This window comes from Pinus tabuliformis, chromosome X, assembly GCF_031772625.1.
Source record: "Pinus tabuliformis cultivar Carrire ecotype Pingquan chromosome X, CPIR1, whole genome shotgun sequence".
Lineage (NCBI taxonomy): Eukaryota > Viridiplantae > Streptophyta > Pinopsida > Pinales > Pinaceae > Pinus > Pinus tabuliformis.
In genome coordinates this window covers 497,390,069-497,416,518 of record NC_142308.1, presented here as the reverse complement: position 1 = coordinate 497,416,518, position 26,450 = coordinate 497,390,069, and the positions used below count along the sequence as shown (strand labels likewise).

Here is a 26,450-nt window from a genome sequence, read left to right as displayed (position 1 = left end):
AAAATGTGTTGGTGCGGAGTTTGGAGGGTTGGGCCAGCTCGCGCGGGGCCAGCCCTCAGTTACCTAACTGCCCATGTGACCACTGCGACGGAGGTGGAGTGGGGGCCCGACCAGCGAGGGTGAGCCGTTGGCCTTAGCCCTCGGGCATGTGGCCTAAATTTTCAGAAATAAAGTGTTAGTGGTCTTTTTAAATGTTCGATAATTTCGCCCAGTTTTCGGTGAAATTGTCGCTCCGTTAGCGCACTTGGAAGGCGAAATTGTAGGATGATGTCAGATTTTGGGGAATTTGCGGTGTGATTAGCAGAAGATTGGGAAATTCCATAACTTCTTTAGTTTTTGACCAAATCAAGAGCATAAAGAGGCTACACAGGCATTTTTGGGCATTTTGGAGCGATTGGAACAAGTTTCAGAGTATTCTGAGCATTTTAAATTGATGTATTCACACTTTTGAGCATAATAGATAGGACTAAGCCATTGGAAGTTGGACCAAGGAGACATAGCCCAAGAAGGGTGAACTCCTTTATCGTGTGTTGTTGTGATACTGTTTATCGTGATGTTAATGTCTATTATTTTTTTTTGTTCAGTCATATGTTTATATAATTTGCACTTAAAAATTACATAAAAGCACTCAAAAACCCAGTTTTAACTTACAAACAATCTCACAAATCCTCAAGCATATTTAATATAATCTGAAAGGGAATGTTAGCATAACAAAACTAATTTTTTTAATCAAATCACCTCTCGTCAATGAGATAGTTCAATTAAAAAATTAATTTAACATGTTCATGATTTCTCATGTTTATAGGGAAGTCAACACACGAGTAGAGTCCCTCTATAAGGAGGGCCTTAGGCTGGGTCATGGGATCTTGATGATTTTAGAGTCTCAAAATAATAGATTCCATGAGTATTATCATATACCTTTCATTCTTAGGGTTCAGAAGCACTACATGCACCAAATGTTTAGACTTTTTGCTATGGAATTTAAAAGTGGTTATATATAACAAACTAAAGCATCACTTATATGTTTCTTTTTTATATCAACACATTTTATGTTATTCTACTTTTTGGATAGATTACAGAATTGACGTGGATATCTATTTTTTAACAAATTTTGGATGATTTTTTACCATTTTTTAACATATCTACAAGATGAATAGAAACTAGACATATATATGTAGAATGTAATTTTATATCTTGATAAAAAAAAATTCCACTAAAAAACAAACCATACAAATTAGTTTACCTACATAAATACAATGTTTTGATTTTACTTGTATTTATTACTCACCCTATTTACCTACATAAATACAATGTTTTAATTTTACTTGTGTTTATAATTCACAATATGTGGATATTTGATAATAACATTATGTGTAATTTGATATGATATAGTGGAATGATTTATTTTACTTAATATAAAATATTCAATAGCAATTTAATTATGTTAATAAATGTATTTATTTTGAATTGAAATTTTCAAAATTAATTTTAATTTCTATAGATTATTTTATAATATGTTTAGTAGTAATGACCAATTAAAAATTGAGATTTATCACAAAAATAATTATACCATTTATACCTTTTTAATTAAATTGATTATTTAAAAAAAATGTCACATAGACATGTATAATATGAAATGAGTTATGTTTTCTTGGTGATGTAGCATTGATAATCCATAATAAGAATTAAAACACTTACTTTATCATGCATCTCAAGTTGCTGAAACTAAAAAATTTATAAGAATTAATTAAACTATAACTTAATTTTGAATTATTATTCTTATTAATGATAAAAAAATTAATATTTTTTTTTCCAAAGGAAAAAGAGCGAACTTTTTTATATATGAGGGATAAAAAAGTTACAAGCATATGAGTAAACATTCAGTAAACTGTGGTGATGAAACCTACAACAGTCCCAAAAGGGAAACCTGTCTCCTCTGTACAAAAACCAGTGAAAGAAAAAACCAAAACACTGTTCCCCTGAATCCGAACAGTTCTTTACCTATTCCGGCATTGTTTCAACCGAAACAACATAGTCATAAAAGTCACAGGTCCAGTTCCAGTTCGTGGGTCTCCTTCTAGAGGAAAAACAACCCACTGAAAAGAAACCGAAATCTCCATATTTCCTTGTCCAAATAACAACAAAATTGTAACATCCAAAATTTTAAACTGCAGTCTACAGATGAGAAAAATATCAAAAAAACTCTGAACCAGCTGATAATATAAAAGTTAAGTGTAAGGAGGGCGATCCGACACACGGATCTGATCCTGGATTTGTTCAGTTATTTGCCACGAGCCCATAACTTGTTGCAGACCATCTTTAGAAAGCCTGTCCGCTGCTTCATTTCGGTCCCTGTAGATATGATCAATTGTAAACACATTAAAAGAGAGTTTTAAATTATGAATCTCTTCTAAAAGCGGTCTCAACAAATAATTCTGACATCTGTATTTCCCATTGACCCAATTTACTGCATTCAATGAGTCCCCAAAGATCTGAACTGTGAATATGTTCCTGTGTATAAGCCAGCATAAGAGGAGTTTTAAAGCAGAAAGTTCAGCATAATTGTTTGATCCTGTTCCAAGGCCCACTGAAGCTTTTAATGAATGAGATGTATTTAGATGGATGATAATCCCTGCCCCAGCTATGTTATCCTGAGCTGCCCCATCAAAATAAGCCCATGGAATCCCATTTCTGATATGTTCTTCCCTACTCTGGGATGATTTTCGAGTCTCCTCTGGCTCAGGGATACTGGACAGGATGGCTGAGCTTTGGATGGCAATTGATTCAGCAGAGGAGGGTCTGTCACTAAAAATTCTTCTGTTTCTTGCTATCCAAATACCCCAGCAAATAATGGGCGGAAGATTCCTCATATTCCTCTCAGAGTTGCACCTCCACCAATTTTCCCATGCTACTAAAATGTTTTCCCCCTCCCATCTTAACTGCTTCTTTAGCAAATTTTGCGCCTCTTCCCATACCTTCTTTGCAAATGGACAGAATAGAAATAGATGAGTGATGGTTTCCGAATCAGATATGCATAGCGGGCATCTTCCAGGACCTTGTTTATATCTAGATTGAAGAATATCCCATGTTGGTATTCTTTTTTTTAACACACACCAAAAGAACAATCTAGCTTTTTTAGGGCATTTTAATTTCAGCAGAGATTTTGTCCACCATTCCGGTTCTTCCCAACCCTTTTTCTTCATTAAGAACTTATACCCGGCCTTTGGGGAGTAGGCTCCAGAGTCAGCATGAGCCCATACCAAAAGATCTGGTCTATCCTTTATTCTTACATTGGACCTTGTGAGTTCCTGGATGAACACCTGCCACTCATTCCACCAAAGAGGTCTTATATCTAGATCTTCTCCAGATTTCCATGCTTGCCCCCATATAGTGGACTGCCCTATATTCGCTATCTGATTTAGATTTATGATTCCTTTTGATTCCAAGTGTCTAATCAGACCTGGGGACAGTGCAAACAATTCATTGCATCCCACCCATGGGTCCCTGCCTATCCTCAGATTTTCACCATTTCCTACCTGCCATGCCAAACCTTGTTCTATGATTTTGAATGCCTCAGTAGTGGCTTTCCACATCACTGAAACATTCCTTCCTTTCTTATTTGGGTTTCGAATCCATTCTTCCAGAGGAACAGGGTCGATATATTTACGCTTCATGACTCTTGTCCACAGATTCTCAGAATTGATTATCCGCCATCCAGATTTTGCTGCCAGAGAAGCACTGAAATCATAGAGGTTTTTAATTCCCCATCCTCCCCAGTCTTTTGGCCTTGCAATTTTATCCCAAGCCACCCAGGGAAGAACTGAGTCCTCCTTTGACCCTGACCAGAGGAATCTGCTGCATATCTTTTTTATCTTGTGGAGAATCCCTTTTGGGATCCAAGTCAGGGCTGCCCAAAACACTGGCATGGCTTGCAACACAGAGTTCACTAGGGTCAGCCTGCCAGCTCGAGATAGCCACTTGAAGCTCCAATGGGAGATTTTTTGTTCTATTTTGGCCACCAACCAGTTCCAGTCCTGCTTTTTGTAGGCATTTGGCTTCAGCCAAAAACCTAAGTATTTGAATGGATTTTCCATATTATAAACCTCAAAAGGCAAAATAGATGAAATCAGAATCTCTTCTTGCCTATTGAAACCTTCCATTATTAGCTGAGACTTTCTAGAGTTTATTTGCATCCCTGTAGCTTTCATGAACAGGTCAAGGATATTTTTAAGTTCTTTAATTTCATTTAAGCTCCCATTTGTAAATAATAAAATATCATCTACAAATAGGAGATGAGTAATGAACAAATTTACAGCAACTTCCAAACCTTTAACCAAACCTGTTCTTCTGGCTTCCAAGATCAGTCTACTTAGACCTTCTGCTGCTAGGAGGAAAAGCAATGGTGAAAGTGGACATCCTTGCCTCAACCCCCTTTGTCCTTTGAAGAATTGAGAAGCAGCCCCATTTATTAAAACTGCAAAACTTACACTGGTAATACATCCCATAATCCAATTTATAAACTCCAGATTGAACCCCAGATGGGTCAGCAACATCCTGAGATATGTCCAACTGATCCTGTCATAAGCTTTGGACAAATCAATTTTTATCACAGCCCCTTTCTTGTTTGATTGTCTTATACTGTGAATGGTTTCCTGAGCCACCCCTATGGCTTCATGGATTTGACGACCGTCTAAGAACCCAAATTGTTCACTTGAGATGCATTTTGACAAGATCGGTTTTAGGCGAACAACTATAAGCTTTGCAATGATTTTATAAACACAGTTGCACAGAGAGATAGGCCTGAAATCTTCAAAAGACTCCGGATCCTCCTTTTTTGGTATGAGAGCTATAAAAGTTGCATTAAAAGGTGAATATATCTCCCCTTTCCTCCTCGATTCTTCCACCACTTCTGTTAGTTCTGCTCCAATCGATTCAAAAAAGTGATGGAAGAGCTCGATTGTCCACCCATCCGGTCCCGGACTTTTGTCTTTTTTCATTGATTTTACTATACTTTCCACTTCCTCCTTTGTCACTTCTCTGATTAGAGCTTCTGCTTCCTCCTCCTCCACAAAACGGGGAAAAGCTTGAGCAGTTCTGATTACTTCTGCTAATGTTATCCCACCTTGATCAGTAAACAGATTTTGAAAATGAGTCTTTCCCATATTTGATAGAGCCTCAAAAGAGGAGGCTTCTCTTCCTTCTGCATCCTTTAACTTCCATATTGTGTTTGCATTTTTCCGACCTCTTGCATAATTATGAAAGAATTTTGTGTTTTCGTCCCCAGCTCTCAACCAGATCGCCCTGCTTTTTAGCCTCCACTCCTCTTCTCTGTCGAGTAAAATCTTAGCCCTGCTCTTTTCAAGCATCAGAATTCTTTCTTTTGACTCCTGAGTAGCATAACCATCTGCCTCAGGTTCTTCCAGATCTCGTAATTCAACATCAATTTTGGACAGCTCCTCATTTTGTTTTTTCTTTCTATCTTTTGCCCATTCCATGGTTGCTTTCTTGAGTCTTTTTAAGTTTTCCATAAAGAAAGCTCCTTTATTCTCCAAAGAATTTCTGACCGGATGTCTCCAAGTGTCCCTGAAGAGCTGATTATAAGAATCCTCTTGCAGCCAAGAAGCATTGAATTTGAACGGGGCCGCTGGCTTAGTGGGAGGTTTTGATAATTCCATTAGAATGGGGAAATGATCTGAATTTCCCCCCTCACCCACCCATTGCCTGAACATTGGTATTCTGGATGCCAGCTCTTCACATATGAGAAAACGATCCAATCTCTTTGCTACTCTCTCCTCCCCTGCTCTTCTATTCCTCCAGGTAGGTTTTGCTTTGATTATATTTACATCTATCAGATTGTGAGATAGGAGGGCATTTGAAAAGAAATCCGATAGAGGATCTTCCCTGGCAGAGGGACCCCAAGCTTCCGCAATCCCCATTGAAAAATTTAGATCTCCCCCTATAATCAAGTTTCTATCTTTCAGTAAGGCTTTTGACAAGAGATCATTCCAAAAAGTTACCCTACCCTGGCATGGCCCATATATATTGATGATCAGAAGTGGAAATTCGAATTCAGGAGACAGGATCTCCATTCCGAGCACATGAGCCATACCCCAATGATTTTTAACCTTCATTCTTCCTTCCCTGATACCAATAGCCAAACCACCCGAATGCCCCACAGCATCTAACGCTAGAAAGAACCATCCCGGGAGAGAGATCCTAAGGGAGGTTTCCACCTCAACACTTCTGCCTAGAGTCTCTTGGAGAAGGATGATATCCGGATTGTAACGCGAGATTAACTCCTTCAAGGCCAGTTTTTTGGGTTTACTGGTTAAACCCCTGCAGTTCCATGACAGACAAATCATTTTAGAACATTCTCAGGGGGAATTGCTGCTCTAAGCGCCCCAGGGATAGACATTTGTTTTCCATCAGCCACATCAAACTTCGCTTTAACCTGAGCTTTTGACAAGTTTGATTTTCTGCCTCTGACCTTCCTTTTGAAGGCTTGAGACGGCGATGGACCTAGCCCACCAACCGTATCATGAGTTTCTAGCCTTCTGCCAGATTTTTTGCCGAGAGATCTAAGGTTATAATGGCACACAGGAGGGGAAGACCCAGTATCCAAACTATTAAGGGAGACATCTTCACAGTTCAGGTCAATGGATGGAATAGCGGCAGTAAGATTTTCAATATTTAAGAGATCATCATTGCAACTATTTTTAAGAGGAGTTCCCAAAAACAAGTAATCATCTTTAGATTCAGAAATTAATGATGAATTACTTGGGTCTAGCTGCATACCGATTGGGTCTTTTACAGAGATATCTGCATCATCGACTGTAGTCTCGTTGATTATCTTTTCTACGCTGCTCTGAGTCTCTTTACCTTCAGCTGGATCCCCTCCGGCCTGATTGAAGCCATCTTCCTTCTGGATTTGGAACTCTTCCATAGGATTTACCTCTGGGATAACCTCAGACGCAGGATCCGATTCTTTCCTCAATATTTCCTCCCCCTGCACATCTTTTTTCTGTGTCCTCCTTCTGCGGTTGCCCAGCGGGCAGTCCCTTGCCAAATGCCCATATTCATGGCACCTGTGGCATCGAAAAGGGAGATGTTCGTAATCCAACGGTTGTTCGAATACATATTCTTTGTACTGCAGATTTATGGATTCAGCTAATCCATCTTTTGGATTTAATCGTACTAAGATCCTGGCCATGGCTCTTTCGTGGGTGTGAAGGAAGGACATATCTGCTTCCAAGAAAGTGCCCAGTAGGTTTCCAATTGATCTGAAGACAGAATCTACCCATAGGAAAGGAGGCAAACCAGGTGCCCTGACCCAGACTGGGAATTCCTCTACCTTTTCCTTGGATGCATCAAATAAGGGTGACCACCTTTTGAACATTACTGGACGGTTCCCAAAGGCCCAGTTTCTCTCTGCAACCCAATCCGCCGCTTCCTTATTTTCAAATCTGACCATAAACCAACCTTTTACAAGCTTTGCAGTTTCAAAAGATTTTACCGGGGTCTCCTTCCATTGTTTCTCCGCCCACTGGTTCAGATATTTGCCAGAGACAAACTTCCCTCTCGCTCTACCCACTAGCGTACATTCCGCCACCTCCAGAGCATCCTCGACCTGAACATCCATACCTAGGACCAGATTTCCTTCGATCTTTTTCTTCTTTAGTGGTTTCGCCTTTTTTCGTTTACCCCCCATCCTTTCCTGATCCGATTCCACCTCCCTGGCTATGAACTCGAAGTCTGTCTTGCCCGAGACCACCTGAGGTCCGGTCTCATTTTCAGCTAGGGTTTTTCCTTCCTTTTCTGAGATAGCTGCATGTATACCTCCTTCAAAGCTTTCCTTTCTGCCTGTGTCCAAACTTAAATCCTCTTCCTCCCATCCAGAGACTAGGGTTTGGCCTTCCTTCCCTAGTTTTGAAACCTTGCCGGGGACTGTGATAATCCTTTCTGCACCCGAGTCGGGCTTAGGAGATCCTTTTATTATAAGGTGCCTGTTAACGGCCGATTGACCGCCCCTTTCCGGCACTTCATTTCCGGGTTTTTGTCCACCCCCCACAGCTCTCCAAATCCCCTGATTTGCTTTGAAGTTAATGATATCCTCGAGCCCTCCGGACGGACAAAACACATTTGAGGGAAAATGGACCTTACTTGCTAGGGTGCCGTAGGGTTTTTCTTTCAGGATGCAGTCCTTCTCCAGTGAGCCTGTCTCTTTGGTGACCCTTCCTCCTTTGTCGAGCAAACCAGACAATTCCAAACTTTCCTCCAGCAAACCCTTTGACGCTTTGTTGCTCCACGAACCTTCCACAGGGAAACTGGCGGATGCATGGCTGCCTACAGGCCCGAAAAACTTGACGATATTCTGGGCATTTACCTCCTTTCCCCAAACCGACAGGATGTCTTCCGGTGCTGGGTCTAGGTCAACTGCCTCATTAGGTTTCACCATGGTAACAGACTGCAGTAAAAAACTGACACCGCAAACAGCCGTTACCTGTTACTCTCCTGATACCGCCTGGGAACGTTTAAACTTTTGTTTACTCGGATAGCTGCTGTTCCTAAAACCGCCTGGGAACGTTCACCACTAATCCTCCACAGTGGGTATCCACCAGCGACAAAACCGTCAACAGGTACTGCGACCCCGAACCGAGAGAAAGAGCATCTGCATGAAACCCCAGCTGTCTCTTCCTAACCTGACTCATGCATCCTTGCCTCGGTGGATCCGCCATCTAGCCCAGCCCGTACCTTCGTGTCCTTGACAAAAAGTGTCTGCATCAACCTAGGCCATTGGCCTAGGTTTCCCAGGTTCGAAACCTACAGCCACCAGCGAAAACCGTCAACAAATTCAACATCAAATTAATATATAAATATTTAAAAAAATATGTAACAAGATTCTTCACTATTCAAGGACATTTTATGATGGAGATTATTAATTTGTTAATAGATTTTCTTATAATACTATGGCCCAATACCATGGATTATCAATACCACATCCTCAAAAAATCATAACTAATTTTATATGGCATTTATTCATATGATATAAATTTTTAATTAATGAATTTAATTAAAAAGACAAAAGAAGTATAACTACTTTGGAAAAAATCTTATTCTTCTATTTGTGTATATTATTATGAATATTCTAGAATATTCTATGAAAATTAAATACATGCACTCCACCTAATAATTATGGATAATTAAATTACAATTCTAAAAACCCTATTTCAAAATAGACATATCTATGGGCATAATTATATTCAAATATACATACTTAAAATATATATATAATGCACTCACAAATATATATACACATATATAACTATTGTGCGCAGGTATATATATTGATAATAATTAGTGTATAAAACTCTCTTCTTTGTGAGATAAGAGATTCACTTCCACACAACAACTTGACTGAAATTTACAAAAACATTCATACTCTACCTTTCTAGTTTTTACAAGCATCTATTGTATATAGAAACTCCCATAATTAATAATTAGTTAGTTGTATATACAAGCTCCCATAATTAATAATTAGATTGTTAGTAGGCGTGGTCTGGAAGATGGCATGTCTTTACAAAAGCATCTACTGTACACTGATCTGTATGTATAAACTCTCGAACATTTTATAATGGTTCATTAAACTGATGCTGAAATTTTCTGAATGTGTGTAGCCCAGCCAGTGTGAGTAACTAGAAATGAAAACGTCCCTGGAATGAGCTGCCAAAGTAGGTAGGTCGAGCGCATGAACCATCATTCAAGGGAGGAGCCCCTTGTTCTCTCCATGTGTCTATCTCTAAACAAAAGCCAGTGTCAACTATAATATTTTTTATAACTGTTAAGTATAAACCAGTGGAAGTAGTATTTGGAACTGTTTTAATGAAGTGGGGATAGTTTTCTGGATTGTGACTTTGGGATTTCTATTAAAACGGATGCCAGCACTAAAATCTAAAAAGATGGAAACATTGACATAAGGATAGAGAGGTTGATTGTGAACCAAAGGCCCACAGACAAAGACTACTTAAATATTTTACACAAAAGCAGGGAGCAAAGACGTCCAAGCCCTGGTATTCAGTATGGCGGTTGATACTCCAAGTTGTGTGTTTTTTAATTGAGAAGTATTTCATTATTCGTCTATATAAAGTAAGGATGTGTGCCCTCTCAGACAAACTAAACTCTGCTTAATTACATTAATACCACCATAGAAAAAGAGACCATTTTGGGAGATTGATCGTTGAGGTAAAATGATAAGCTCTATTGCAGGCGAAGTTATCACATGCAAAGGTAAATTGTATTGTCAATATTATAAAAGTCTTCATAAAATCTGTTTAGCAAGAGATTAGTAACTCACTTTCAGTGATTCAATCCATTCTCAGTGTTTAGCACAAGAGACCGTTTGGGGAGATCGACCCTTCAAGGGAATCAGCAACCTTTACTGCAGGGCAAGTTCTCGCAAGCAAGAGTAAATATGAGTGCCCAGTTTCTAAATTCATTTTGTTTTGTAAAGGGAATAATAACCCATTTTTGAGTGTTGCAACTTGCATCTACTTTAGATTATTTGGGGAGATCGATCTTTTAAGGAAAACACCAAGCTATACTGCAGGCAAAGTTGTAAAATGCAAAGGTAATTAGTAAAGTTATTTGTATTTCGATGGTAGATTCTGAAAATATTCTAAACTATATAACATTTACTCAAATACAAAATCCATTTTCAGTGCTCAAGTTTACAAGAAACCACTACAAAATTGTAATCCAATTTATTTGCTGAATCCATTTTCAGCGCCCAAGCTTCCAAGAAACCACTAGAGGATCAGGTCGTTCCTTCAAGTAAAATGGCTAGCTCTACTGAAGGAAAAGTTATTACATGCAAAGGTAATATGATTCTGCAAAGGTAATATGATTCTGCACTATCTAAAAGACTCCATACCTTATATTATGCTACAACATCTCCATCATACTGGCGGGAGAACACCTCAGGCTCAATGAAATAGTATAATTGGTTGGTTTGACGCATCTAGGATGGTCCTTAACCCAACAGGGAATTCTAAGGGGAGTCGTGCCTTTACCTATTAGTTGTGAGTCAAAATAGAGTAGTGCTTCTTGGAAACAAAATTGCTGATTCATCTAAATGTAGTAGTGTCTCTTGTTAACATAATCATTGATTGATTGTCTCCTAAGTCTGTGAAGATGGATTTAGGAAGATGGATTTAGGATGGTCCTTAGACCACCAGGGAAGCCCAGCTAGAATAGATTATTGCCTCTAGTTAACATGATGGTTGATTGGTTATCAGCTATAATGGATTAATACCTCTTGCTAACATAATGGTTGGTTACTTAAAATATAATGTTTCTTACTAACATCATCATGATTGATTGGTTGTTTGCCATAATGGAATAGTACCTCTTATTGACATAGTGGTTGGTTGGTTGTAGAATTACCCAATAAAGATTTGTGAAAATAGATCTAGACTAATTGTTAAGATTTGTGAAAATAGATCTAGACTAATTGTTAGACTAAATAAAAATAAAATATTGTATTTTTATAACATAATAATTAATTGGTTGTAGTGATTGGTTGTGGAGTGAAGTATATTTTCATACCAACTCTTATAAGAAATAAATAATAAAATATACTAACTTAAGTTTATGTACCAATAACTAACACAATGTTGATAATTGTAGTGCCAATAACTAACACAATGTTGATATTGATGGGTTATAGAGTAAAATTTTGTTCCATGAAAACCTAAAAACCTTTGTTTGTGTAGATGGATTTATGTTAACCAATAGCCTAACCTTTGTTTGTGTAGATGGAGTTATGTTAACCAATATAGAGTAATGCTTCTTATTGTTGCCATTGGTTACCGGGTAAAATTTTGTTGCGATGTTAAAATCTGATATTTTTAATTTGATTTTTGTTATAGCTGCTGTTGCTTGGGGGCCAAGCCAGCCTCTGAAGATTGAAGAAGTGCAAGTGGCACCTCCAAAAGCAATGGAAGTCCGAATCAAAGTGCATTATACTTCCCTATGCCATACAGATCTTGTTTTCTGGCAAGCAGAGGTAAATTATAAATAATATGAGAAACAGGAATTGCTCCATCTAACTTTGATTTAACTAGGAGATGTATCAAGAAAAGGGAAGGTTCTATTTAAAATTAAAAACATAGGATGGATTTATGATTATTTAGATCCTCTTAACCATAAATCTTTTAAACAATTAGAGGATTAGTCCTTGCATTTTTTTTCACCGTTCTAAATGATTAATGATTAGTAGTTTTGAGGTTAAAACATCATCCCATCGAGGCTCTTCATTAGATTGTTTTTTAGTGCAATTCAATTTTCTTAGTACTAAAATGTCTATTACTGTTTGGTTGCAGGGTCACACTCCTATCTTTCCCCGCATCTTTGGACATGAAGCAGCTGGGTATCCACTCTGTTTTAACACACCAAATTATGTTTTGAAATTAATTATTCAATCACAAATGTAGTAATTGATTAATTTTGAAATAATTATTCAATCAGAAATGCAGTAACAGATTAATTTTGAAATTATGGGAAAATTTTCCTTCTGTTAATTGCTGGCCATTTTTTAACACAGAGTTGTTGAGAGTGTTGGAGAAGGGGTAACTGAACTCAAGGTGGGTGATTGTGTCCTTCCTGTATTCACTGGCGAATGCAAAGAATGCAAGCACTGTAAGTCAGAAGAGAGCAACATGTGTGATCTGCTAAGAATTGACACTGAAAGAGGAGTTATGATGAGTGATGGAAATTCAAGGTTTTCCATCAATGCGAAACCAATTTACCACTTCCTTGGTACGTCCACTTTCAGTGAATACACTGTTGCGCATGCAGGCTGTGTTGCCAAAATTAATCCCAAGGCACCTCTTGACAAAGTTTGTGTTTTAAGCTGTGGTGTCCCTACAGGTAATTTACTTTTGGAACTTTTTTCTAATCATCTGTTTTCCATTTTAAATTATCTCCATGTACATATCTACCATGACAAGTTTCAAGGACTATAACTGTCCATATTCACTAAGCAGTTACATATATTGTATAGAAAATCCCAAGCAGATTGGCGTTTGCAAATGTCAGTACCTCTCCTTTTATAAAAACAAACTGCAAGACTTTATTTATGATTCTGTCCATATGATATTAAACGTTACTTTCTGGTGCTTTTCCTTATTATTGGGTTACCCTTGGCTTAGTAAGTTGGAGAGTATAATTTTTCGTTTTACTTTAGCTAGTATTATTTCAATTGCAGATTTTGAGAATATTTGAAATTTGATAGACAGAAATGAAATTAAAACATTGTCCTTATTTATATCCATTAGATTCAGAAATATTTCCTAAATCTACAATCCAATTAAGTTCAACTCTTTACTGTAAGTATAAAAATTGACTTGGACAAAATTAATTAAAACTGCCTAGTGCACTAACTTATCTGCCATCTTATGGACCCCATCCATGGAGATAAATAAATTCTTTTGCTTCTCATATGCAAAACGCCTTGCTAACCATTTTGCATTTACCTGGGAGATTTTCCCATTTGATGTGGTCTAACATAGACTTCTAGATTTTCTACCGTTTTTTCTATCAATGGAAAAGGACGTTTGTCTTTTCTTATTCTTCCCTATGTTATACCCAAATACGAAGCTCTCTGCCAGACTGCGCGGGCATATCTTGCCCTAGGATATGCTCTATCTCTGCTTACTTGTTAGGTTTTCTATTCCAAAACTTGTCTAACCTCCCTGGAATGTTACCATGCTCCTCTCTAAACACCCCCTGCCCCGCAAGGCCTATATTGCCCTTGGATCTCCTATCAAAACAGAATTTACTCAATGCAGAGGGACTCCAAGTCTGGATGCAGCCTGCCATTAATGCAAAAACTACTTTCCTGAAGAAGATTTTATAAGTTATCTCTGTTTACTTGTTAGGTTTTCTATTCCAAAACTTGTCTAACCTCCCTGGAATGTTACCATGCTCATCTCTAAACACCCCCTGCCCCGCAAGGCCTATATTGCCCTTGGATCTCCTATCAAAACAGAATTTACTCAATGCAGAGGGACTCCAAGTCTGGATGCAGCCTGCCATTAATGCAAAAACTACTTTCCTGAATTGTAGAAGATTTTATAAGTTATCTCTGCTTACTTGTTAGGTTTTCTATTCCAAAACTTGTCTAACCTCCCTGGAATGTTACCATGCTCATCTCTAAACACCCCCTGCCCCGCAAGGCCTATATTGCCCTTGGATCTCCTATCAAAACAGAATTTACTCAATGCAGAGGGACTCCAAGTCTGGATGCAGCCTGCCATTAATGCAAAAACTACTTTCCTGAATTGTAGAAAATTTTATAAGTTATCTCTGCTTACGTGTTAGGTTTTCTATTCCAAAACTTGTCTAACCTCCCTGGAATGTTACCATGCTCATCTCTAAAGACCCACTGCCCCGCAAGGCCTATATTGCCCTTGGATCTCCTATCAAAACAGAATTTACTCAATGCAGAGGGACTCCGAGTCTGGATGCAGCCTGCCATTAATGCAAAAACTACTTTCCTGAATTGTAGAAGATTTTATAAGTTATCTCTGCTTCCTTGATAGGTTTTCTATTCCAAAACTTGTCTAACCTCCCTTACCATGCTCATCTCTAAACACCCGCTGCCCCGCAAGGCCTATATTGCCCTTGGATCTCCTATCAAAACAGAATTTACTCAATGCAGAGGGACTCCAAGTCTGGATGCAGCCTGCCATTAATGCAAAACCTACTTTCCTGAATTGTAGAAGATTTTATAAGTAATTTTGAGATGATAATATATTAAGTTTGACTGAAGAAATGAAATAATTGACCTCGTTGACAATGTATAGTGTTTTACAGAGTGGGCATGTCAATTGCGAGGACTTTTGCTGGTTGTACTGTTAATAATTATAAAAGCATTCATAATGGTTTCTTTGACTGGAATTGTTGTCTAAAATTCTTCTCTGTTGTGGAATCAGGGATGGGTGCTACTTTGAACGCAGGCAAACCCAAGAAGGGTTCGATAGTAGCAGTATTTGGCCTGGGGGCTGTTGGGCTTGCTGTAAGTAGTAATAACAAGTGCCCTCTTTATGTTCCACTGTATGCATATTAGTATATGTTGCAGTTTTAAAGTCCTCAAACCTTTTTCTAAGGACTATTCTGTTCACTTCCCCTACCTGCATTTTCATTGGGACCAATATGATGAAGGTAGAGTTTAATTATATGTTAGCCTTCTGACCTGAGTTTAACTACGCAGGCTTGTGAAGGTGCAAGAATTGCAGGAGCTGCTCGAATAATTGGAATCGATTTCAATAATGAGAGATATGAACGAGGTAATTGTATATTTCCCACATCCATTATTGGAGATTCTGTGTACATATGTTGATATGTTGACTTGTAGAACTGCCTTTTTAACCCTTTCTTGTAATCTGGAGTAACGGAATTTATAAACCCTAAAGAGTACGAAAAACCTATTCAGCAGGTACGTTGAGCTGCCCAAAATGATCATCAAACTCTCTCCCAGTTCAGAGTATTGGTTGCTTTTGACTAGTGTGGTGCTTTAGTACTTAGGTGGGGGAGAATTTAAGTTTTCGCATGGAGTGCATTCATTCACCATCGATTCAAAACAGTGTAGACTCTTAATTTCCAAACATTTATAAATTTTTTTTACAGGTAATTGCGGAAAAAACTAATGGAGGGGTGGACTGCAGCATCGAATGCACAGGGAGTATTGAGGCCATGGTTCAAGCTTTGGAATGCTGCCATGATGTACTAGCTCTTGGTTTCCTTTGGTTTAAGATACAATAATCATTTCAATTCTAAGCTGTAGCTTTAAACTGATTGCTTCGATTTAATTAAGAAAATGCAGGCAATGCATATGTTTGATATCAGAGTTCTGTTTTTGCAGGGTTGGGGTGTAGCCGTTTTAACAGGGGTCCCTCTTTCAGACGCAGTCTTTAAAACGAATCTATAAATTTTCTGAGCGAGAAAACGTTGAAAGGAGCCTTCTTCCCCGTACTGATTTGCCAGGTCTTGTAGAGATGTATTTGAATGGGGTAAGACTTCATAACATAGTTGTAACAGCTTATTCAAACCATAATTGTAGATAATACTGTGTGGTCATATTTCCTAGCTTTTTTTTTAAATTTGTCCTTACCATGACGGGAGCAATCTATGCTTATCATATCTAATTAAGGTTATGATTACGGTTTTAATCTCTCCTTCCTTGATTGTTAAATTTGCAGGAGCTTGAACTGGATAAATTTATTACAGACAAGGTTTCTTTTGCTGACATCAACAAGGCATTTGATCACATGCTTAAAGGAGAGGGTCTGAGAACTGTAATTAAAGTCATCTGAATCTTCAGGATTAGTGACAAGTATGAACACAGTTGGAATATCTCCAGTGTTGTGAAGGCATGCTGAACTATGTCAAACTGTTATGTGATTAATGTCGTGGGTTTTATGTGTAACTATGGTATGCGATTAAAGTCGTGAAAAGCATGTAAACAGTTAACAGTTATAATAATTTTAGGATAAGTATGATGTTTAAGTTTTGTAATTATGTTGAATAATTATCAGTTGTTATAATATATTTTGATTTTTAATTTAAAATTAGCATGTACATTAAATATGGATTTATTCATTTAAATTATTATAAGATGGTTTATTTTTTTAAGGCATAAATTTTATTATTATTTAATATAAAAAATTAATATATTATATAAAAAAATTATTTTAAGAAATTTGATTAATATTATTATTTAATTTACTTAAGTTTAAGATTAAATGATATTGTTTTTAAATGTAGTGGCATTTTTATATGACAACATAAATGTTATAAAGACTTTAAGCACACGTAAACTCTCGATATAATAGAAGAAACTTTAACTTTACAAAATTGATGATTAATTAATTTGTTTCAATATTTTATTTGTATGATAGTAAGATATTTATCAAATATTTTTATTAATATTTTTTATTTTTATAAATTAAAAAATATAAAAGTAGTCAATATTATAAACATTAAAAAAATAGAGATTTATTGTATATTTTTATTAGGAAAAAGAGTTGAGTTGTTTTTTTGTTTTGTTTTGTTTTTTTTATGATTACATTTTTATCATGTCTAATATATCATCTCGATTGGGCGACTTCACATCAAGGAGTGCCTGAATTGAACCGAGGACTTCACATCAAGGAGTGCGTGAATTGAATTGGGGACTTCACATCAAGGAGTGCCTTAACAAAGCACGGATCACCATCTATCTAAGAACTCATGGACTAAGAAAAATAGTTTTTCATTCTGCACTTCTTTAACATCATATAATGGCATAATCCTTCTTGTGGGAACGATTTAGGGTTTTCCAACCACTTAAATATATTAAAAAATTTGTTTTTTCTCATAATATAATTATAATGAAAATTATATATATAGATTTTGAAGTTGGATTGTTTTTATTATTTTCAAAAGGATTGATACAGAGGGTTATCATATGCTATTGGTTTTCTACTTGGGAAATTAGACCATTAGTAAGTTCAAAGTTTTAAGATTACTAATTTTATTTCATATATGATAGAATGTCAAAATGAAACTATGACTAGCAAATAAATTAAACCCTAAACTAATAAACATGCTAATGACATTTACATTACAGAAATTCTACTTGAAGTCACTAGCTCGTTTGGAGTTCATTCTACAAGAGAATCCACCTAAATCAGTAGTTGTGGCTCATTGTCATTGTTAGAGGAGGAAAACTGAGATTTATAAGTTTTTGTCAAGGGAAGTGACCTTCCTATTGACCCTACCAACTTTGTCCATCAATTTTACCATAATGATGACCAATTCTTGTTTGACATTCCTTTCATTAGAGACTAATGGTTTGCATATAGGAGGTTGTTCTAGCTTTGGTGGAATTCTCCACGCCTTGAATCCAATCCTTGGTGTCCAAGTCAACTTGCTTGTGTGGAATGTAATGTCTTGATTGCTTGACATATTCCTCTACATAGAATAGTAATAATAAAAATATTTAATATTGGTCATAAATAAAATATTTCGGTATGTAAAGTTAAATAATATTGACACGTATTTTGAAATATATTAATAAAAAAATAACATTTTAAGATGGACATTGTAATTTATAAAATATTTCAATGTAAACTATGTATATATGTGTGTATGATTTAAAACAATTAAAAAATTTAAATTCTTATCCCTAAAATATTTTAAAACATTTCAATACTCTCATTATTTTACATTTTAGTCGAGGTATATTTTTCGGTTAATTTAGCTTGAAACCAATGAAATATTTGTTAGAATTGCAAATTTAAATTGTGTAATCTATATAATCCATTCATACATTTAAAAATGCAATTTAAACAATAAAAAATTACACATTTTTATATATATGGTAAATTTATAATTAAAATAAGTAATTTTTTATATATCTAATATATTTATAATTAAAATAAACTTATATTGAGATATATTATTATTTATTTTCATTAAATAATTATAATTTCCAATTAATGCAAAATGTTGAAACCATATATATATATATATATATATATATATATATATATATATATATTCACGCGTAGAAGTCAGGCACGGGAAGAAATTCCTTTATAACTAAACTTAGCACAAAGTCCATTGTTGGCGTTGTTAACAAATTAGGTGGAATTCAAAGGTTAATACATAATTATTATTATTATTATTATTTTTAAATCTAATTTAATCGGTAACTGGTGAGAGTTATCTTGAACAGACCCAGGATCAAATCTAACTGGCTGCCACTATAAACCTAGGCTACGTGCAACAGCCTGCAAGCCGCACAATAACAGGAAACTTATGCCTCAACAAGAGCCGAGACGTCCGCTATGGGGTCGCCTACTCTTCTAGCCAAGACACAACAGGTCATATATATACTCAATGAGATTTGAACCCTCATCTCGTGGGTTTCACCCAGCGAAACTTACCGTTAAACCCCATATCACTGTATTCAATACATAAAATTCTACCAAAACAGGGCCCGATTAAATCAAGGGCAAACCTCATGGGTACCCTATCGAGATCGAGAATCGGCTCACTCTACAAACATTATGTGGAGAGTGGGGGCACATTAGTCCAATCCTTCCATTAATTCAAGGCTTGATTAAAAATACATTGGGCTACATTTAGATCCTTAAAAATGGGATAAGATGAGCCAGATTTAGGTTGAGATCAAGCTTTAAATTTTTTCCTTAAAAAAATAATATGAGTAAAGGTTATATGGAAAATCAAATTAATTTTTTTTAATCTACACACAATAGAATGTTAAGATTGAGGAATCATTTTTTCTAGTAAATTATTTTGATTTTCTATAGGTCAAAATGGAATTTGACCAATGCTCCTATGCCATACTCCCAAGGAACAAATTGTTTATGGGCTCTTGGCTATGTGAGCTTCAATTGAACTACGACTTTTTTATAATAATGTAGTAGTCATCCAAGTAGCATATGCTATTGAATGATTCTTCCATTTGACCAAGTACTCATAATACTCTTCGCTCTGTGTCTTCTTGATAAATCTTTTATCCAAAATTCTCTTTAGCTGCAAAGGCTCTGCTACTGGGAATTATTTTTGCCATTGAATCTACTTCTTCTCACCGTCATCTGTTGGTTCGTCTATTTCATTTGGCTAATATTTATACATGTTTGCAACATTAAATATGGGAGAGATGTCAATCCTTGATGGGAACTCTATCTCATAGGCATTTTTTGAAAGAGAATTTTATCGAGTCCAATTTTCTTGAAATTTAGTTTATTATATTCTCTTCTAGGAATATTTCCTTGCTCGAATGTGCTAGGACTAATTCGCCTAGTTCAAAACTTTGTTCTCTCCTTTTTCAAATGTGCTCTGCTCTTGTACTTGAGGTTGTTTTTTTGTAACTTTTGTTTCACCTAATCGTGAATTTGTTACATAGTTGTAGCAAATTCCTCTCCTTCAGCACTTCTTTGTTTGTCTTGTCCCAAACTTTTGAGTTGATGAACTCCTCTACGATGCATTCCATATATGATCTGTAATGAAATATGACATATACTTCTATTTGGAGAATCATTATAGGAAAATTCTACCTAAGCAAGCATCTAACCCCATTGTTTCGAATGCTCTCCAATTGACCTTCTTAAGATATTCCCCAATCTTTTTTTAACTATCTCGGTTTTCCCATTAGTATTGGGGTGATAAGATAAGCTAAAACTTAATTCTTTTCCTAGTTTTCTCCACAAAGTTCTCCAAAATTGCTCCAAGAATCCAATATCTTTATTTGAGGCACTGCTCTTGGGTACTCCATTTAGTCTTACCACTTCTTTATAAAGTCAGTTAGCAATATGGGTAACATCATTGGTTTAAAAAAAAAGAATGAAATGAGCCATTTTTAAAAATATATTAACCACTACAAAGATTGAATAGTTACCTTTTCGTCTTTTTGACAACCCCAACACAAAGTCCATACTTACTGAATCCCAAGGTCTAGGTAGAATTGGTAGTGGGGTATACAAGCCTATGTTTTGACTCTTTCCCTTTCCATGCTATCAAATTTTGTGATTGTTCACAAATTTTTGAACATGATTCCTCATCTTTGGTTAAAAATAAAAATGTTTTAGTTATTCATAGTTATTTTCATACCGAAAATGTCCCCCTAAACCTCCATTGTGTTTTTCTTTAATTATTTTTTATTGCATTGAAACTTTTGAAATGCTAAGTTGAATGTTTTTAAACAATAAACCATCTTACAACATGTATTCAAGCCACTTGCTTCTATCTTTGGTTGTTGGATTTTTGTATGCCTCATAAGTCTCTTTAAAATCTGCATAAAATTCATACATTTCTTACATACAATGAAAGCCCATTACATGTATCTGGCTTTCTTGCATCATCAAGCTCATTCTTCTCAAGGCATTTGCAATTCGGTTAGCTTGGCCACTAATATGTTTTAAAGCAAAAGTAAAACATTGTAGGATTTATATCCATTTAACATGCTTTTGGCTCAACTTTGGATGTTGCATTATATATTGTAATGCATGGTTATCTTTGTATTTAATAAAATCCCTTGACATTAAATAGTGTCTCCATTTTTTGAGTGCTTGAACCATAGCATAAAATTCCTTATCATAGGAAGAGTAATTCTTTATTTGTTCATTTAATTTATTGCTGAAATATGCAATTGGTTTTTCCTCTTGGCTCATCATAGCTCTGATTGCTTCACTGATGGCATCACACTTCACTTGGAATGGTTTATTGAAATCTAGTAACATCAAAACAAGTTGTTCTGTAATCTTCTTTTTTAGCAACTGGAATCCTTCCTCAACTTCAACAGTCCATCAAAATGGTTGTTTCTCCTTATTTATAGTCTCTATAATTGGTGCACTCATCTTGATAAAGTTTTTGATGAATTTGCTGTAAAAACTAGCCAAACTGTGAACAATTCTAACTTCAAATGCATTCCAGGGAGAAGGCGAATCTATAATTTCTCTTACCTTCTTAGGTTCTATCTTCAATCCATTTTTAGATATGACAAATCCCAAATAAAAAAGCTTTGTTTTCATGAATGAACACTTTTTAAAGTTGATTAATAATTTCTCCTACTGCAATTTTTTTAGAACATAACTTAAGTGCCATAAATTATCCTCTTTGTACCGACTATATACTAGTATATCATCTAAATATACAACCACAAAATTCCTTATAAATTCCTTTAATACATTGTTCATTAAGCTCATGAAGGTACTGGGCGCATTAGATACTAGCCATTCATACAAGATATCATTGATTTTAAAGGTTATTTTCGACTCATCCTCTTCTCTAATCTTCATCCGATGATATCCACTTTTCAAATCTACCTTAGAGAAATATCTATAAGCATCACTTAAGAAATCCAAGAAATCATCTATACGAGGTAAAGGGAATCTATACCTGAATGTAATTTTATTTATTTCCTTGAGTCTGTGCACTTTCTCGAACCACCATCTTTCTTTGGGATCAACACCGGTGGTACTACGCATGGACTAAGGCTTTCTATGATAAATCCTTTATCTAGCTCCTGAGGGGTCATTCTGTAAGCAACCTTGTTGGGTAGAATTGTTCCTAGTATCAAGTCAATATGGTGACTTATATTTCTTACAAGTGGAATTTCATTAGGCAAATCATCCACAATGATATCATTATATCCATTCAACATTTCTTGAATCTCAACTAGCAAGTATGTAATTGTAGTGGTTGTAATAATTACTCTGGGATTGCAAATTAAAGTATAATTTACCTCATTGTCTTCAACTTGCTAAAAAAGTTCATTCCTACTTAGCAACAAGAATTTCGGATCATTATTCCCTATTGCACCTTCTTCTTGCAATGGTACCAATGTATGATTTATGTCATCCTTTTGAAACTTGTAAGTGTTCTTCTTCCCATCATGTGTAACAATCCTATCAAACTGCTAAGGTTTTCTCAATAGAATGTGGCGCACATCCATTGGCATGACATCACAAGGAATTTTCGCCATGTAGCTTCCTATTTGAAACCCCACTTCACAATGTTCATTCACCAACAATTGATGAGCTTTTTGAAGCCAAGACACCTTATAGGGTGTCGGGTGTTTTGTCTTCTTCAAATTCAATTTTCCACCACTTTTGTGGACACTAAGTTATTTATACTTCTATTGTCAATCACCACCTTACAACGCTTCTCTTTGGCCTTGTAAGCATTCATGGACAAGGCCTTTCTCTGAGCTGGTTCAATAACTTCCTTCTCAAGCTTCAATAAAACTTTCTTCAACAACAAAGACTCGCCTATCTCAAGTACATTCTCTACTTCTTGTACCTTTTCTTCTTTTTCTTCTACTTCGGTAACAGTAACATTCCTCTTGCCTACACTTTAATTTTATGGACATTCAAATGACTTGTGTCCCATCTTTTGACATCCGTAGCATCTGTATTATGTTCTGTTGCCTCTACTTCCTCATTTAGAAGAACCTATTCTACCTCTAGAGCCACTTCTTAATGATTCTTGTTGACTCGAGCTGCTATCTCCCTCTCTTTGCATTGTAGGCCTCCCTCTACTAAATTATTGTCCTCTTCCTCTAACAAAACTTTTCCCTCTACCATACTTCTTCCTTTCAAGTTTCTATTCAACTTTCAAAGAAAGTTGATATGCCTCCTCTATAATTTAGGAGAAAATAGATTGAATCTCATCCTAGATATGCAATATAAGTCTAGTTATATACCCGGATGTCTTCTCTGCAACATCCTCCACATATCTTTCTCTCATATTTACTTTATAAATCTCGAGTATACTCCTTTACAAGCATCAATCTCTGTCTTAGATTCTTCATTTGTTTAAACAAAGAGAGCTAATAATCCTTAGGAAAAAAAATTTCTTTGAGTTTTGCAAACATCTTATCCGAAATTTTGAATTTATGTTTTGTTTTCCTTCTCCATTAGGCCTGCACACCATCCCGCCATAAAGGTGCATGCCCTTTTAGTCTAGTAAAAATAAACTTTACCTTTTTTTTCATCTCCCATTCCCTCATATTCAAAAAATCTATCCATCTCACTGATCCAGTCCATGAACTCTTTAGGGTATGCTATAAGTCGTCACCTCTAGCTTGGGCTTTGAGGTAGATATAAGAACTACTCTTAATATTTTAAGCTCAATGGTCTCTTCAGTTGCTTCTTCTTCTAGAGACTCCTCTTCTTCTGCACTTACATGTCTAGGGCCGACCTCCTGGGTCCCCTATCGACGTCGGGAGTTATCCCGCTCTACAAACTTTACGTGGAAATTTGGGTAATCACTTTTGACTACAAAATTGTGATGGAAGGTTGGGAAAAAAACCATCCACTTTGACTGATAGATAAAACTAAAACCCACACATTGAAAATACTTCTTGCTTCAAAAAAAAAAAACACAGAAGAAACTCTGGCCTGTGAGGAATTCCTATTGATCTCAAAACTAAAGGAATATCTCCCCTATGCTACTGCAATCTAATTTGATACGTCAATTTAAAATAATTCTACAAAGATTCCAATAACCCTAAATAAAATGTGATAACTTGCACAAGGGATTCATAAAACTTCAATCTACAGGCTAAACTACACCCTTATTCCTGCACACGACACTCCAATCCTTCCATCAATTCGAGGCTTGATTAAAAAATACATTGGGCTACATCTAGATCCTTAAAAATAGGATCAGAGGAGCTGGATTTAGCTTGAGATCAAGCTTCAAACATTTTTCTTAACAAATAAAAAATATTGTTAATAAAGATTACTTGGAAAATTAAACTGAATTCCCCTAATCTACTCACAACAAAATACTAAGATTGAGGAGCCAACTCCTCTAGTAAATTATTTTGACCTTGTAGAGTTCAAAATGGAATTTGACTAATTCTCTTGCATCACTAGTCCTTTACTTACATGCCAATTATAAATAACCCTTTTAATCTAACGATTTATATGTGATTTTGTTTAGTTTTATTTTTATTATGTATTTTTTATTTTTTAATTGTATGTTTTTGTCCTTTTAACATAGGAAAATATAAATTAAAATGTTAAATTATGTTTTTTTAGTGGGTGAATTTCATGATTGATATTGGCACATTAATGGGATGTGATGAGCATAGGTAGTGGATGTTGTTGCTTGTATGCACTTGGCTTGGGAATTCAATACCTCATCATGCACATGAAGAATATTAGCATAGGATCTAGCTAGTGGATTTGTGGTTGAAGGAAGTGACTAGCTCATCCTAGGTTCATCATTTACAGCAATGCACTTATTTAGAAGAAATTTATAGAAATGGGAGGAGTTCTTGTAGCTAAACTAAGAACTTTATGGATAAATATAATAAGAAATCTTCCCATGTTTTGGTTAATAGGGATATTTACATATATTTTGGTTGATGTTTCAAGAATGAAGGCTTCTATTTCATTCAAAACTTCATAGTTTACATAGATATCTTTTATTTCTTAGGCTGGAAGCACTCCTAGAAGCAATGTTCCTTTAGTTGGATAATGGATAGAAGAAGAGAGAATGAGGAAATTTCCTTCTTCTTGGTATTTAAGGACATCCATAGGGTGGTCATCTAAGGTAAATGCACCAAATTTCAAGTCCAAGCTTCACAACTATGGTCTCGGGTTTAGGTCTACTTCACAATATTTTATCGAGTTGTTATTCTTAGTCATTTCTCCCTTATTTAGTAGTATTATCACTATTTCTTTAAAAGTTTCTTCTAGTTTTTGGACTTTTTCAAGGTGTTATCCCTCCCTTTCTAGACCTGCCTCTATCTTCCAGATTGTTTCCGAATACTATTTTCTTGTTTCTGTAATATCTTGCTCTATATATTTTTTCCTTGTATTCTACTCGTTGTGGTCTCTTCAGAGCCTTTATGGTGTTTTCAAGGTAGATGATTTCACTCTCTTCCTCACCTTTCAATGTTTTTCTCTTTTTCCCCTTCCCTAGTGCCTCTATCAAACTTCCCTCTAGATTCTTTTTACCTCGATATTTCCACTCTTTCCCTCCTATGCTCTAGCTCGATACCCTATCAACCATGGTTCACATGACTAATTCTGGTGGTTGAAAGTGGAGACAAACCTAGTGAATCCCCTCCATCTCACTTGCGCATCTCTCAGTAGAGAGTATAGTCGCAACAATGTTAGGTCCACTCCTCAAATTCATAGGAAAATTGCAAATGCAAGATGGGAGGCTATAATTGAACAATGATGCATCATTGAGGTAGATGTTAAAGAAGATGTTGATTGATGGGTACAAAACACTGGGAATTTTATGACTAGATAAAAAAGATACATGTAGAATGTGGACATTTATTAGAAGTTAAAAGCAGGCATGGAATTTGTTTTAGTAGAATGCTTAGAAACCCAAGAAGGAATCCTCTTGTGCATTGGCAAAATGAAAAGACATATAAGGAAATTGCTTGATAGAGTATCAATCCTGGCTATGAAGTTGGCATAACTCAATTTCTCCACCTTTGATGATGAAGGTGATGTACCTAATACCAACCAAGTTGATTGATAGATCTAGCATAGTTAATAAATTGTTGTAATGTTTTAGACTTTTTCTTATTTCTTTGGTTTTGTTATCCAATTCAAATTATTTACATGGAAAAAACCTTTAACGTTATACTTCTAGTCTAAATTCCTTAATAAAAAACCAAAAATCATAAAATATCATGTATACATTTTATTTTATTAGAAAAAGTTATATCTATCTATCTATCTATCTATCTATCTATCTATCTATCTATATATATATATATATATATATATATATATATATATATATATATATATATAATTTCTAATTTAAATAATTTATATGGAAAATTCTTCAGATTTGATGTATGAAACTTTAGCATGATCTATGTTCAGAAGATGCTCAAGCACTCGTGGAAG

At 35.7% G+C, this 26,450-nt stretch overlaps 1 pseudogene across 1 annotated transcript; it reads left to right on the top strand.

The window, feature by feature from the left end:
• Positions 1 to 10,150: 10,150 nt before the first annotated feature.
• On the top strand, positions 10,151 to 16,520 carry LOC149140855 (alcohol dehydrogenase-like; annotated as a pseudogene). Its single transcript, XR_016264723.1, has 13 exons — positions 10,151 to 10,284; positions 10,377 to 10,462; positions 10,554 to 10,624; positions 10,781 to 10,872; positions 11,925 to 12,061; positions 12,378 to 12,424; positions 12,599 to 12,924; positions 14,991 to 15,073; positions 15,269 to 15,344; positions 15,447 to 15,493; positions 15,685 to 15,780; positions 15,920 to 16,067; positions 16,257 to 16,520. The product of XR_016264723.1 is annotated as an alcohol dehydrogenase-like (transcript).
• Positions 16,521 to 26,450: the final 9,930 nt, after the last annotated feature.